The 16837-nt window shown below is 47.2% G+C and overlaps 1 protein-coding gene across 1 annotated transcript in view; it reads left to right on the forward strand.

Annotated features, from left to right (window-relative positions):
- The first annotated feature begins 431 nt into the window (after positions 1 to 431).
- The window catches only part of NBL1 (NBL1, DAN family BMP antagonist), a 28205-nt gene continuing 11799 nt past the window's right edge, over positions 432 to 16837 (forward strand). Inside the window, exon 1 of the mRNA XM_083454379.1 lies at positions 432 to 1342. The gene's annotated coding sequence lies outside the window, so the exon portion shown is untranslated. The remainder of the gene's footprint in view (positions 1343 to 16837) is intronic.

Raw genomic sequence — 16837 nt, forward strand, 5'->3', positions numbered from 1 at the left:
ACCTCCTCTGGGAGCCGAGTTCCATAGTTCGGCAAGGCAGGTAGAGTGCCCCCGCCCAGGGAGGCTCTACCAGCCTTGCCTCCCCCTGACCAAAGAACCCATCCTCAAAAGAAAAGAAAAAAAAAAGACTAGGAAATTACACACACACACATATTTCTCCCTCCCTCATTTCTTGTTTTCCGTGGAGTCCAGACCCCTTTGCCTTCCCAGCCACTTTTGCAGGAGTTTCTTGGCCCGTCTCCAGGGCGAGCTGCAACAGCAGGAAAGCCACCTCGCCCTTGAGAGAGAGAGAGAGAAAAGAAAAACAGGGTGAGGGCACTATCTCCCATCACCACCAGCCATCGCCACCCGTTCCCCCCCTTGTCCTGGTTAGCTGATTCTTGTCTTTTCACAATATAATCTTGCTCCACTGAAGAGGCAGCAGAGAGGATTTGCTTCCCACAACTACACCACCTCTTCTTTTTTTAAAAAACAGGGAGCAGTCAAAGGCTGGGGTTGGTTGATTTACCCGGAGAAAAAGGGAGGAGAGACGGGGGGGGGGGGGGTTTGATTTACTAGGAGGAGAGCTCTGCTGTCTTTCCTTTTTTGAGCCTAGCCAGAAAGCACCGAGAAAGTTCAAATCTCCCCCCTCTTTCCCCCCTCCTCCTCCTCTTCTTCTTCAGAGCTGGAAATTCTTGCATTTGTAGGAAGCTTGGATCTTTCACAGGAGCTGCGCCGCACTCTGCAAAACTCTACTTATTATAACTGGGCTTTTTCCGCCTCCCCCCAAATAATTATTACGCCTGCATATTGTTTTGAAAGCAGCAGCAGCTTTTAAGAGTTCCTCCTCGCTCTTTTTCCTAGCCTTCTTTCTGCTCCGATCCCTGATTTACTTGGGGTTTTTTTTCGAGGAGGGGTGGTGGTGAAGCTTTCAATAGTTCCACCCCCCACACTTTTAATTATTGACCAAGGGGGGAGAAAAAAAGTCACTCTGAATGGACTAGAGGGTTCCCCCCCCCCCGGACTTTTTTGATCCTAGTGCCTGGTTTGGAAATAATTTATTTTTCCTCCGTTCCTGAGAAGGAGATAAAAGTTTTGCTGAAGTTCAGGTTGCAAGGAATTGTCTTCTTGTCCGCCTCCCCGCAAAAATACCCGTCCGCGTTTCCCTTAAACGCTTGGGATGAACTGGAAATAAACCTCTGGAGGAAATTTGCTTACAGAAAGGCTAGGAATCGGAGCCCACACTTTACCGGATAATGAGGTGTTTTAATTTTTGAGTGCCCCCCCCCTTAAAAAAAGAAGAGACAAGAATATTATCAGAGGACGTTTTGATGGAACACCTCTCCGACCAGTCCATTTAATGGTAAGTAACCATTTTTGGGTGCCTTCTCTGCTATGATTTTGTATCCCTTCTGGCTCCCTGTGGGTAGCTGAGATTTAGCTTACTTATGAAGTGTCTTGTGTGACCCGAACGTTTTGCCAATTCTGACATTGGCCAGGTTCAGTGACAGGAGATTTTCGACCATTAATGCAGTGTGTGAAACTTGCCGTACAAATAAAGAAAAAAGATCGATATTAAAGCAACTGTTGCTTTTTAAAAAATATAAAAATGTGGGGTTGTATCCAGCATGTCGCACTCCGTAGTAAGACCCTATGGGTATTGACAAATGTAGGTCCATTAGTTTCAAAGGGTATACTCCTGAGTAGAACTTTGTTGGTGCTGTGCTTCTGAGGTTGATATGAAAAGGCATTTAAAAAAACCCAGAACGCACATCTGATTTTAATAATGTAGGTTCTCTGTTTTCCAACCTATCGTAACAGCTTTTGAACATCTGTGGCATGATGCTTCTTTATGAACATGATTCATGCATCTCAGATGGTGTTGTGTGAGTGGCTTAGTTGCCCCGTCAGGCTAGAACAGGGAGAGATATGAAAGGAAGTAGGTGGTGGTCATCATTTCAGGACCTTTCTACACATATAGTAAAAGTGGAACGCGGTCGTCACTTTTCCTCCACCCACCAGTGATGACCTGTACCGCATCTTCCTTTGCTTGGTGGCCGATGTGCCTATATCAAAGCACCCGCAGATTATATTTTCCAGTGGATTCTGTACTGTTTTTCAGCTGACACCCAACCATCCCCTAGTTTTTCCTTAGTAGGGAACAGGAGGATTCATTCTGCACTGAAAGGTGAAACTAGCAAATTTGTGCTTTCCAAGAAAATCTGGTGCCAAGCGAAATGTGTCCGTCCTTCGGAGTTTGCGCTTTGAATGCATTTATTTGATTTGATAAACAACACACAGAGTACAGTCACAGGGTGGCAGGAAAAATAGGCGCAGGATACAAGAATTAAATCCTTTGTGGAACGACAGGTGACAATTTCATTGCTTTTTGAAATTTTGCAATGGGGTTCTCCAGCTGAGTGACGCATACGAGAAGAAAACACAGGCCAGGGTAAAGTGTCTAGTAAAATCCCTCTATTAGCAAAAATCACATACAATTTTGCATTGTATTAGGGAGCACTGCTTTGCAAAAATGCACGCATTAGACAAAACTGGTGGCAGGCTAAATTGCAGGTGCAAATTGAAAACTTCACCCATCTGGCCCCCGCCAAAAGGCAAATTGATATGGAAAAAGGTGACAGGCTGACCTCTGGGAACAGGATCCTGAACGAGATGAGCCACTGGTCTGATCCAGCGGCCTTTCTGAAAACGACAAACTGAAACGGACCGATCCACCCGTCCCTGCTCCCTTCATTAAGTGAGTTTATAATTCCTCCAGCCGGCTAACTCTGGTGAACTTTGTCACACACCTTGTCCTGTGTTGAATTGTGGCAAACACGCAAACCGTCCCTCTGGTTGCCGCAGAGGGAAGCTATCTCTGGGAATCCACACAACTCTTTCCAGGCCCGTGACTCAGCCTGCTCTTCTGGGGTGAGTAACTCTCACTCCTAGGCGACCAGCTAGAGAGAGAAAGAGGCACACACAGAGAGGGGGGCTTGGTGAAAGGGAAAAGAATAGTGTTCTATCTTTCTTTTTCATCCTGTCCATTTCAAGTGTGGAAGGCAGGCGGGCATGCAGGCTAGTGATCTCTGTGGACTTATTTGCAAGGCTACCTTATTTGCAAGGCTACCAGCAGCAAAGGCAGAGGTGGCAGCCATCAGACACCCTTGCAAAGCCCCCCCCTCTCCTCCACCCTCCAGGGGGAGCCTGAAATGAAAGCAAACCTGTCTCTCTCTTTTTCTCCATTTATCAAGACCAGATTTTTACGCTTCTCTCCCCCCCATCCCGACTTTTCCTCCCCTTTTCCCTGCTGTGATTGATGGTTTGAAAGAGGAGAAATAGCTCACAAATAGAAATCAGTTACAGATGAAGTCGGGGTGTGGTGGGGGGGCATAGCTTTCGAGTCATTAAAATATTTCCACCTCCCACCTTTTCCTCTCTCCTGCGAAGAAAGGAGCAAATCCGTGAAGAATCGCATTTTGGAAATTTCTTTTGTGTGTGCCCGTTCTCTGATCAAGTCTCTCTCTCTCTCCCCCAACTGTTTTTCTTCTTCTCTTTTTTCCTCAAAAGGGGGGGGGGGAATAACTGAGCCAAGAAATCTGAAATTAATTCATTTGGGGTGGGAGTTGGGGGCAAAGGGGAGGGAGAAGAGCTTGAACAAAGAGAAAACAAAAGATTTCCATTTTCAAAGAAAAGTTAAAAGGTTGCATATGTTCCAATCTGCATGCTTAGAAGTATTTGCTGTCTTGCTGCCACAAGATCTTTCAAAACCAGTTTAAAAAAAACCCAGTGACATTTGCTTGCACCCCCGTAGAAAAACACATATCTGAAGGCATCGCAAATTGCTCAGTAATAGATTTTCTTAGTGGGTTTGACTGACAAAAGCAATCTAGGATGGCTTTGAAGGGCTCTTTCTGCCTTCTGACCTTTCTCGTAAAATATATAGTTTGTATTCACATCTTTTCACATCCTCTGACCTCCGGGGCAATATTTTCCTAAATACATCCAGATTCCTTCCAGAGGACTTTGCTGGGGAAGTTCCTGTTTCCCCTGAAAAATCCCAGCGGGATGATGATGATGATTTTATCTTTCTAAATCTGTCCTCAGTTGTATCAACACCCACCCTTTGAATCAGAGCGAAAATGTTGTGAATTAAAAGTTCCCCCAAATTCCTGAGGGCTAGGGAACTTTCAAAGTATTTCTCCATTTTAATACCCCCCCAAATTTGGGTCCTATGATGGAGTTTCGGTGGGGAAACCCCATTGAAAAGCGATGAGGTTGTAGAACGTTGCGGTGGTGGTTTAGACATCACTCCCGAATTTTCAAAAACATTCCCTCGGTTCAGTCATCCCCCAGAGATAATCATTGCGCCTAATTTGGGCTTTCTAGCTTTTGTGAAAGGTGGTTTAGCACGCACAATGGCCGGTTCTTGGGGTTTGCATATATTTATTGTCGAACAAAATCCCCCTAGCACAGCCTAACCATTTTTTAAACACACCCGGTCAACACAACCGGCTTTTGAGGATCTTAATTTTGTGAGGTCAGATTCTGTAACTGTGCTATCTATCAAAAACTTCGCGAAAACATAGCATTACTGGGTTCAGTTCATACCCCAGGCAAATTACCAGTATGAACAGGGTACCGGCAACACTCCATCTTTGTAAGATAATGGGCTTGTACCGCGAGTGAAGATGAGAAAGAAAAGTGTTTCTTTGCTATAAAGTCTGTGCAGTGAAGTCATATGAGTTGCTTCCTCTTAAGAACATAGAAAAAATCCCTGCTGGATCCAGGCCAGAGATCCATCTAGTGACTAGATCACTACCCCCCCCCCCCGATCTAGACCCTCAACTTTCCCCCCATAGTGGCTTGTCAGATGCCTCCAGTATTTGACATTTGGAGATAGACTGCCTCCAGGTGTTGAGGCTCAATTAAATGGTCATGTATAATCCTTGCTGGTAAGCCTCTCTCTCCTCCATGAAGGTGCCTAGTCCGACTTTAGAGCCAGCTAAGTCTGTAAAGCCACCTGCGCATCTTGTGGCAGTGAGTTCCACCAGCTGATTTGGTGTCGCACAAACAAGGATTTTCTCGCATCTGCCCTTAACCTCGCCGATTTGGCTTGGGCGGTAGCTTTGAGTTCTTGTATTATGAGAGAGGGCAAAAGCTCTCTTTATTCACAATAGCAGAAAAATCTCCCTAATATCTATTCTTTCCTTTAGTCACCTTCCTGCTAAAAAAAATTTAAAGGCGAAAGTCAAATGCTTTCCTCTTTTTTCCTCGCAGGGAAGATTGTGCCCCCCCCCCCCGCATGATTTATCCCTTTCTGCATCTTAGAAATGATTTTCAGTTTATTTTTAGGGCAGAGATGGGGGACCTGTATATAGTGGTACCTTGGATTAAGAACTTAATTCGTTCTGGAGGTCCGTTCTTAACCTGAAACTATTCTTAACCTGAAGCATCACTTTAGCTAATGGGGCCTCCTGCTGCCACTGCGCTGCCAGAGCACAATTTCTGTTCTCATCCTGAAGCAAAGTTCTTAACCCGAGGTACTATTTCTGGGTTAGCGGAGTCTGTAACCTGAAGCGTATGTAACCTGAAGTGCCTGTAACCCGAGGTACCACTGTATTTCCATATAACTGCATTTCGGATCCAATTGTTCTCAAGAGCAACATCTCACTGGAACAGCTCCTTCTTTTAATTTCTGATGTATTTCTTGCTGCTCCGCATCGCTTCCCAAAACCCCGTTCATCATATTCCTGGACTTCTGGGGGACAACCTGTCTGGTTCAGCCCAAATTGTATCCTCTTCTCTAGCACACACACACACACATTTGCTGGGTGGAGAAGAGACAGCCTCGGAATTTGGGGTGTCCTTGGGCAAGACATCTTCATTGAGGGACCCTTTTATCCAGAAGGGGCCGGGACACGCAGTCATCTCTTACCATCTTGGGGGAGGGGGGCTAAATTTTGGGGGCATTGGGCTTCAGCATTATATGACCCCAAGAAATCTCTCCTTGTTCCTTCCTTTGATGCTGATCCCAAGAGAGTGGGACGGGTGGGTGGCCAGCGGTTCCAGTGGCGTAGCGCGGGTTGTCAGCACCCGGGGCAAGGCAAGTAATTTGCGCCCCCTAACCCGGGGCAAGGCAAGTAATTTGCGCCCTCCGCTGCACTGTCCCTCCCCCAGATAGTCCCTCGCTCTCTCTCCGCACCGCACACCTGGCACCCCCCCCTCCACAGTGGGCGGCGACCCGGCGGCTCGGATCGGATTCGCACAGCCAGCACTGCAGTGAGAGAGAGTGAGCGAGCCAGGTAGGGGCAGAGAGCTGCGAGTGCGAGCACCCCCCCCCCGATGTTGCGCCTGGTGCGGCCTGCCCCCCTGCACCCCCCATGCTACTTAGATTTGGCCTTAGATTTGCACACATGGATTTGATTTGATTGATTGTATCTTTACGCCGCTTTTCGTTCAAATGAATCTCAAAGCGGCTTACAACCAATAAACAACCGTAGCATAATAAAACATACCAGCACTTCGCGAATACAGCATACATTGTATAAAATAATCCGCAAATTATCTATAAAGCAGTTGCAATCTGAGCAAAACAGCAACTAAAAAATAAACTAGACCTCACAATGACAGCAAGTCACGGGGTTAACAAATCAATGCAAAATAGCAATTAACAAAATAGCAATTAAAATATAAGCTAAGCGCTAAGTTCATTCACACCATCTCTGCACCCCCATGACTCAGGGGCTGAGTGGGGGATTTTTCAGCCTGAGAGCCACATCCCCTCTTGGGTGAATTTCTGGGGGCCACATCCAGAAGGTGGGTGGGACTAGAGGGAAAGGTGGGTGGAGCTATGGGTATGACTGTTCCCTTTGTTTACTGGGCTATATTTCAACCACACTTAAGAGCACAAGGGTCCTATATATATCCACATGCACATACGGGTCTCTCATAATATTAATAATAATAAATTTCTTAAACCCCATCCATCTGACTGGGTTGCCCCAGCTACTCTAGGTGACAAAAATTCAGCAAAAACATCATCATCATCATCATCATCATCATCTCAGACATGAGAAGCTTCCCAAAATAGGGCTGTCTTCAGATGTCTTTTAAAAGTCAGATTGTTGTTTATTTCCTTGACATCCGATGGGAGGGCGTTCCACAGGGAGGTGCCACTACTGAGAAGGCCCTCTGCGTGGTTCCCTGTAGCTTCACTTCTCGCTGTGAGGGAACCGCCAGAAGGCCCTCGGCGCTGGACCTCAGATGGGGGTGGAGATGGACCGAGGCCATTTCGGGCTTTCAAGCACCAACACTTTGAATTGTGCTCGGAAACGTACTGGGAGACCATGTAGGACTGGTGTTAAATGGTTCCAGTCGCCAGTCTAGCTGCCACATCCTGGATTAGTTGTGGTTTCTGTACATTGGCTCCCAGTAAGTTTCTGAGCACAATTCAAAGTGTTGGTGCTGACCTTTAAAGCCCTAAACGGCCTCGGTCCTGTATACCTGAAGGAGCGTCTCCACCCCCATCGTCCAGCCCGGATACTGAGGTCCAGCGCCGAGGGCCTTCTGGCGGTTCCCTCGCTGCAAGAAGCCAAGTTACAGGGAACCAGGCAGAGGGCCTTCTCGGTAGTGGCACCCGCCCTGTGGAACACCCTCCCACCAGATGTCAAAGAGAACAACAACTACCAAACTTTTAGAAGACATCTGAAGGCAGCCCTGTTTAGGGAAGCTTTTAATGTTTGATGTATTACTGTACTTTAATATTTGGTTGGAAGTCGCCCAGAGTGGCTGGGGAAGCCCAGCCAGATGGGCGGGGTATAAATAAATCATCATCATCATCATCATCACCATCACCTTCAAAGATAGTAGAGCACATGGCAGTTGTCCAAGTGGGAGATAACCAGGGCATGGACCACTCTGGCGAGACAGTGGTAGGGCAAGAGGCAAGAGACACACCCCAGCCAGGGAAAAGGCAGGTGGGGGGAGTGGGGAACGGCAGCGGCGTAGCGTGGGGGGTGCAGGGGGGGCCGGCCGCACTGGGCGCAACATCTGGGGGGGGGGCGCGCGCTCGCACTCGCAGCTCTCTGCCCCTACCTGGCTCACTCACTCTCTCTCACTGCAGTGCTGGCTGTGCGAATCCGATCCGAGCCACCAGGTCGCCACCCACTGTGGAGGGGAGGGTGCCAGGCGTGCGGTGCGGTGCGGAGACAGAGCGAGGGACTATCTGGGGGAGGGACAGTGCAGCGGGGGGGGGGGGGTGGGCGCAAATTACTTGCCTTGCCCCGGGTGCTGACAACCCACGCTACGCCACTGTGGAACGGGGTTGATAAGGGGTACGGCCCCAGGAGGGGCACGGCTTGGGGGAAGGCCGGACTGAGAGGGCCAAAGGTCCACGTTGGCCTCTCATCCTGCGATCCCTGCAGTAACCGCAGGATGGCATTGGGGCATTGTGTGCCTATAAGCTTTCGCTGGTGCCTGATGGGTTGATTTTGAGAGCGCAGAGGACCATGAACCCAGCCGCACCTCCAGGTATCACAGTCCAAGCAAGCCATCTCTGAGGGCTTTATCCCCAGGCATGGCTGGAGAACCAGTGCGGTCCTTCAGGTCCTAAGTCAGCATGGCCAACAATGAGGGGAGATGATGGGAGTTGTAGTCCGGGAATATGTGGGGAGCTGCAAATTCGCATTGCAAGAGGGAAGAGCTGCTAAAGTGGTATCTCAGGTTAAGCGCAGTTTCAGAAACGGACCTCCAGAATGAATTAAGTTCTTAACCCGAGGTACCACTGTAAACGCGGGTGGCGCTGTGGGTAAAACCTCAGAGCCTAGGACTTGCCAATCGCATGGTCGGCGGTTCGAATCCCCGCAGCGGAGTGCGCTCCCGTTGCTTGGTCCCAGTGCCTGCCAACCTAGCAGTTCAAAAGCACCCCTGGGTGCAAGTAGATAAATAGGGACCGCTTACTGGCGGGAAGGTAAACGGCGTTCTGTGTGCTGCGCTGGCTCGCCAGATGCAGCTTTGTCACGCTGGCCACGTGACCCGGAAGTGTCTCCAGACAGCGCTGGCCCTCGGCCTCTTGAGTGAGGTGGGCGCACAACCCTAGAGTCGGACACGACTGGCCCGTACGGGCAGGGGTACCTTTACCTTTACCTTTTACCACTGTAAAGCTTAACTTGCTTCAGCAAAACTCTTTCCCAAGTTGGTATGCTTGAAGGATTACGAGGTAGGTTGATTTTTATTTTTTTAATGTGACAGAATAGCTGAATATACGATTGCTTCATGGCAGAGGGTTGGACTAGATGACCCTTGCAGTCCCTTCTACAATTTGATGGTTCTATGCTTGTTTGCACGTACAACCTTTCATTGCCAGAACTGATTACAGGGGTTGCTGTTTACGCAAATGGCACACACTAATCCCTTCCACAGCGGCGATGAAGTCTATCCTAAACCTCTACAGCCCATAAAACTGTCTTTTCCTGAGCCAATTTAAGGTGATGGGAAAGTCTGCAAGGTTTGGAGTTTCACAGGTCTCTTTATTAAGTGGCACGGGGGAAAAACAACAACAGGAAAACCTCAAGCAAGAGAAGACGCAAGATTGGTTGTGGGTTCTTTGCAAATTTCACTGACAGCGTCTACATTTTATAAACCATCCAAAATTTGCAAGCGATTAGCCATCATTATAATGCCGCAGAGACCCCTGATTTTCAAAAAGTCTCTTGTGGTGTTGTGTGCTATTCTCAATAGTGACTTATTTTTCATCTCCACCCACATCTTTTAAAAAGTGTTTCATAGCTTTGCTCCATAAGAGTGGAAATGGAATAATTCTGATAAGGAGCACATTTGTTGGGTGTTTGCATCGAATGCTAATCCTACATAGAAGACACCCATTGAACGGCTCTGGCTAACTGAGGTCTATGAACTTCAATGTGTCTACTCTGAGTAAAACTTAGTAAACCTCCAGAAAGTATTTTGCATAGTTTTTACCTCTAACTTCAATACACTGTATTTTATTGCAATTGGTGCTAGTGGCTGATTCAAATAAAAATTCTTCCCATTCTGATTCTTAGTTGGAGGCAACTTTCAATTGTCTCTTGGCAATTGCCTATGTAAATTTAGGTTCCTTCCATCTTCATCAATGCAGTTAAAACAAAAATAAAAGCAGAGGGCATGGATGGCCATCTATTTTTTGACATTTTTATTTTTTAAAAAGGTTTGTTTTCGTGCTGGGTTCACGCTGTGCAGGGCGACATTAACTGGGACTGATGTCAAGAATTTCCGTCCCGTAAGGACCCGGTTGAGGCATGGCATGGAGATTTATTTGCTGATGTTCGGCAAAATCAAGTATATGTAGACATATTAAAAGAAGTCTAATGTGACTTTTTTTTAATTGGGGGGAGGAATTAATCCTCGGCTTCTGTGGTGCTCATACCCTGTGTTAATTAATCTGGATTAATCTCTTGTTTTGAGATTCCGTTCCTGCAATTTATAAGGTCTGTTAGAAACCCAGCTTTGCCCCTTCTGTCACTCTTGTAGTGTGAGTCTTAGCAAGGTGTGGGGAAGGCTGTTTAGTCCAAAAGGCAAGTGATCTGGTATAATACACACTCTGCTGGAAAGTAGTGCATGAGTAGTGTGACTCATGCAACATGCTGGCGATTAATATACACAGAATAGTAAATTATACATTCTTTATCAACCTTCTGAGAAAAATACAAAACATTAAACAAAGCCACAGAGACTTGAGAACTACCCAGCCTAAGATGAACTTATAATGTCTGGTTTCAATAGATTTTTCAAATGCTTAAAGGTAAAGGTAAAGGGACCACTGACCATTAGGTCCAGTCGTGACTGACTCTGGGGTTGCGGCGCTCATCTCGCTTTATTGGCCGAGGGAGCCGGCGTACAGCTTCCGGGTCATGTGGCTAGCATGACTAAGCTGCTTCTGGCGAACCAGAGCAGCGCACGGAAATGCCGTCTACCTTCCCACCGGAGTATTTATCTACTTGCACTTTGACGTGCTTTCGAACTGCTAGGTTGGCAGGAGCAGGGACTGAGCAACGGGAGCTCACCCCGTCGTGGGGATTCGAACTGCCAACCTTCTGATCGGCAAGCCCTAGGCTCTGTGGTTTAACCCACAGCGCCACCCGCGTCCCCAATACGCACTCTAGCTGCCTCTTATTTACCAGCATTAAGCTATCAGGTGCAGTCACTTACTAAATGCATTTGCTTGTCACCTCCCCGATATTAAATGCCATTGCATGTTGCCCCTTTGAATACTGTGAGATGCCGCTGCATGTCGCCTGTCAAAGACTGCAGTGCGTTAAACACCATTGTGTTTTACCTGCCAAATCCTTTCAGGTCGTCGTGCAAATCCATGGCACTTACCAGCTGCAGCCCCAGTATTTGATCAATATTTGATGGCACCGCCTTTAAAAGGTTGTTCGTGGGAAGTGCTGGAGAGATGCTTAGAGCCTGGCTTTCTCCTGAAGCATCCCTAGAAGCAAAACGTCTCGCTGAGATTATGCCTTTTGCACAGACACTTTTAAGACTATCTAGTTCTTGGGAGAAAAAGAATGACAAACCTAGACAGCATCTTAAAAAGCAGAGACATCACCTTGCCAACAAAGGTCCGTATAGTAAAAGCCATTGTTTTCCCAGTAGTGATGTATAGAAGTGAGAGCTGGACCACAAAGAAGGCCGATTGCCGAAGAATTGATGCTTTTGAATTCTGGTGCTGGAGGAGACTCTTGAGAGTCTCATGGACTCATGGAGTCTCATTCTGAAGGAAATCAGCCCTGAGTGCTCCCTGGAAGGACAGATCCTGAAGCTGAGGCTCCAATACTTTGGCCACCTCATGAGAAGAGAAGACTCCCTGGAAAAGACCCTGATGCTGGGAAAGATGGAGGGCACAAGGGGACGACAGAGGACGAGATGGCTGGACAGTGTTCTACCAGCATAAGTTGGACCAAACTGCGGGAGGCAGTGGAAGACAGGAGTGCCTGGCGTGCTCTGGTCCAGGGGGCACGAAGAGTCGATCACGACTAAACAACAACAGTTCCGTCCAGCACATGTTTAACCTGAAGCACAAAAGAGGGCACTGTTGTGCATAAAATCTGCTCGTGCTGATTTGTAAATATCGATGTAGGATTAGAAAGAAGATCTGTCCTTTAAATGGAAATGTAATACATCTCACCGCGACAGGGAGTATTTATGACCGGTTTGCTGGTGGCTAACTGTTGATGAGCAACATCAAGGCATCTGTCAAGTTTTCATTATTTAGGACATAGAATCAGAGAATTGTAGGGTAGGAAGGGACCCAAAAGGCCCTCAAATGGAGGACTGCCCCCCAACAGCCATTCTGGGTGTCAAATTGAGGGGAGGGGGACCTTGTCCTTTGCCTCAGGCAGCAAAACATCCTGAGGCAAAAGACAATGCGTTTATAGTCCTGTTGTACCACTTTTAACAGTCGTGGAGAGTCCTGGGAACCATAATAATAATAATAATAATAATAATAATAATAATAATAATAATAATTTATTTGTACCCTGCCCATCTGGCTGGGTTTCCCCAGCCACTCTGGGCAGCTTCCAACAAAGATTAAAAATACATCAAAATGCCACACATTAAAAACTTCCCTGATGTCTTCTAAAAGTCAGGTAGTTGTTTATTTCCTTGACATCTGGTGGGAGGGCGTTTCACAGGGCCGGTGCCACTACCGAAAAGGCCCTCTGCCTGGTTCCCTGTAGCTTTGCTTCTCACAGTGAGGGAACTGCCAGAAGGCCCTCGGCGCTGGACCTCAACGTCCGGGCAGAACGATGGAGGTGGAGACGCTCCTTCAGATATACTGGACTGAGGCCGTTTAGGGCTTTAAAGGTCAGCACCAACACTTTGAATTGTGCTCAGAAACGTACTGGGAGCCAATGTAGGTCTTTCAAGACCAGTGTTATGTGGTCTCGGCGGCCGCTCCCAGTCACCAGTCTAGCTGCCGCATTCTGGATTAGTTGCAGTTTCCGGGTCACCTTCAAAGGTAGCCTCACGTAGAGCGCATTGCAGTAGTCCAAGAAGGAGATAACTAGTGCCTGCACAACTCTGGCGAGTAGTTTGGGTGCTGGGGTTTGTCCCTTGGTGAGATCAGCGCTGTTCAGAAATTGCCATTCGCAGGATTCTCCATGACAGTTAAAGTGGCATAATGTACGACGCCACACTCCCTGCAGGATTAAACGCCCTCAGAATGAGGATATTTTAGCAGCTCTGAGATAGCGGCACAGGAAACCTTCACACCAAATCTGAGCCTAAAGACAGTGGTATCTCGGGTTACGAAATTAATTCGTTCTTAACCTGAAACTGTTCTTAACCTGAGGAACCACTTTAGCTAATGGGGCCTCCCGCTGCCGCCGCGCTATTTCTGTTCTCATCCTGAGGTAAAGTTCTTAACCCGAGGTACTATTTCTAGGTTAGTGGAGTCTGTAACCTGAAGAGTCTGTAACCTGAAGCGTCTCTAACCCGAGGTACCACTGGACTGGCCTCCACTTGGGGCTAGGAAAGAAGGCCTTCTGGAGAAGCTCAAGGGCATGAGCAGAGTCTTCAACAGGATCAGGCCAGGGGCCCATCTAGCCCAGAATCCTGTTCTCATGGTGGCCCACCAGATGTCTTTGAGAAGCTCTCAAGCAGGAACTGAATATAAAAGCCCTCTACCCTCCCAGGGCTTCTAGAAACTGTCACTTAGAAGCATCACTGCTCTGTCCATCGAGACAGAGCAGTAGCCACTGATATAGTCCTTTCCTCCATGAATTCGCCTCATCCTCTTTTAAAGCCATCCAAGTTGGTGGCCGTCACCGTTTCCTGTTGCAGCGAGTTCCACAGTCCAACTACCCGCGGCCTGAAGAAGTCCTGTATTTTATCTGTCCCGAGACAAACTTTTGGTGCATCCCGGACAGCGTTCGAAACTCCCATTGTTCTGGGCGCATTTCGCGACCGGGAATTTCATTAGCGCGAGCAGTTTCTGAGCTCTGGGAGCAGTGCTGCGCCTAAGATTTCAGATTAATTGATTGTGATTTTATGTAAACTGTGTTATTTTTACTGTTGTTAGCCGCTCTGAGCCCGGCTTCGGCTGGGGAGGGCGGGATATAAATAAAATATTATTATTATTATTATTATTATTATTATTATTATTATTATTATTATTACAGAGTGGAAGGAAAAGAGGACCTTTTCCTGCCCCACTCCTCTTCCAGCTACTCTCTGAAGACTGGAGAAGAGATCCTCTTAAGAATATTAGGGGGGTGGGCAGGGGAAGTATAGCTCCCCCCCCCCCAGTCTTCAGATGAGGACTAGACAATGTGAAAAATGAATATAAGATTTCAGCTGCAGTTCATTTTCAGCTTTGTATTCTTGATATTAAAAAAAAGCTCGCCTAGACATTCCGTTGTTGCTCCTGTAACCTAGGTTTAAGGTGCAATTTAGCTCCTAGCTTTTCTATCTCAGTTTCTAACATTGATCCTGAATCTAGGGACAGTCCCAGATTTGATCGGATCCTGGAATGTCCCGCTTTCAGCCCCTATTTTCATCAGAGAAATGTTGGAGGATGTGGAGTTATGCAACCCCCAAGTCAAGGAGATAAGTAACTAGACAACCTTTAGAAGACGTCTGAAGGCAGCCCTGTATAGGGAATTAAAAAAAAAAAAATTAATGTTTTACTATGTTTTATATATACAGTGGTAAGGTAAAGGTAAAGGGACCCCTGACCATTAGGTCCAGTCGTGGCCGACTCTGGGGTTGCGGTGCTCATCTCGTTTTACTGGCCGACAGTTTCCAGGTCATGTGGCCAGCATGACTAAGCTGCTTCTGGCGAATCAGAGCAGCGCACGGAAATGCCGTTTACCTTCCCGCTGGAGTGGTACCTATTTATCTACTTGCACTTTGACGTGCTTTTGAACTGCTAGGTTGGCAGGAGCTGGGACCGAGCAACGGGAGCTCACCCCGTTGCGGGGATTCGAACCGCCGACCTTCTGATCGGCACGTCCTAGCTCTGTGGTTTAACCCACAGAGCCACCCACGTCCCATATACAGTGGTACCTCTGGTTAAGTACTTAATTCGTTCCGGAGGTCCGTACTTAACCTGAAACTGTTCTTAACCTGAAGCACCAATTTAGCTAATCAGGCCTCCTTCAGCCACTGCACTGCCAGAGCACAATTTCTGTTCTCATCCTGAAGCAAAGTTCTTAACCTGAGGTACTATTTCTGGGTTAGCGGAGTCTGTAACCTGAAGCATATGTAACCTGAAGCGTATGTACCCCAAGGTACCACTGTATGTTGGAAGCCGCCCAGAGTGGCTGGGGCAACCCAATCAGATGGGCACAATATAAATACAACAACAATAAAATAGGATGTCGCTATTTTCATCAGAAAAAGGTTGGAGGGTATGCGCTTAGCGCAAAATCCCAACGCCATTTCCAATGCCTGTATGGCGACATTTCCATCAGATCATCCTGGGTGTAGTTGTTGCTGCTTTCGATGTTGTCCTCTTTCCCCTGAAAGCTCCAGGCCTGCTTACATCATCTGTCCGTGCGGGTCTGAGCTCGCAAGACGGAAGGGAGATCTGGGAAAGATTGGGAGGGTGGTGATTGAGGGCTGCTCATGGCTTTGCGCCTTGGCTGCCGTACAAGGGCGGTTGGGCAAGAGTCCGTGTCGATACATGTCTGTTTGCGTACCCAGTTGCATCTTGCTTGTGTACCCGAGACCGGTTTTCTGCCCGTGCCAACGCGGAGTACGAAATCCTCTTGGGGCAAGTCTGTGCAGGGAACCCCAGCTTGACATCTCGACGCAAAGACTTGCAAGTGGCTGGTTTGGTTTTTTTAAAGGGCACGAGCTTGTGAAGCCAAGAAAAAAATAATGAACGAGTCCTTTTAAAAACACGTCTTGTTAGCTGAGCAAACGTTGAAAATGGTGTGAGATGTTACCATGCAAAATCAAGGAGAGCCAGAGAGTTTACCAAGTCTACTATATCTTGTACAGTGGTACCTCGGGTTAAGTACTTAATTCATTCCGGAGGTCCATTCTTAACCTGAAACTGAATAACGTGAATAAAATATTGAGGGGGGCAGGTAAACCCCACCCTGCATATAGGTCACATGATGTTCCTAAGGGATCTAAAGGGATGGAAGTGAAGAGCAGAGGTAAAGGAGAATTAAATAACAGAAGAAGTGTGGTTTAGGTGGTGGAAGTCTTTTAAGATATTTTAATTAAGATTTGTATTTTATAATGTGTGTAAGTGTAATTCTGGAATTACTGTTTATGGAAAACAGCATTTTCCTTTTTTCGTTTCTTCTTACTCTTTATCTTCTTTCACAGTTTATGTTTGGCAAATATGTAAATAATTGTGTTTTTTCAGATATGTCTGGAAATTTTATTGTTTTATTAAATATTGATTGTATTATTCAATAAAGTTATATTTTAATTTTTTTAAAAAAAGGTCACAAGATGCATCACATGCACACTATTTGAATGGCAATGCTCATTAATTTTTAGTGGGGGGCGGCCCCCTCAAATATTTTATGGGGGGTGTGAAGGGACATCAACCCCTAAGAGTTGGCTCCTATGTTGGCCACCCTCTTACCCCAAACTTCCTAGTTTGTCTTGCCCTGGAGCTCCACCTACTGGCCACACTCTGAAATATCAGCTTTCTGTTAGAAACATGGAAAACTGCCCCATGCACACACTAACTGGCGGTGTTTCTCCAGGGGTTTGGGGCAGGGGGTCTCTAGAGATGCCAGAGACTGCACCTGGGACCTTCTGTATGCAAATCAGATGCTCTGCCCCTGAGCTACAGCCCTGTCCCTGCATAACAGATGCTTCCGAACACCAG

This window comes from Podarcis tiliguerta, assembly GCF_965153285.1.
Source record: "Podarcis tiliguerta genome assembly, chromosome: 8".
NCBI classification, from domain to species: Eukaryota; Metazoa; Chordata; class Lepidosauria; order Squamata; family Lacertidae; genus Podarcis; species Podarcis tiliguerta.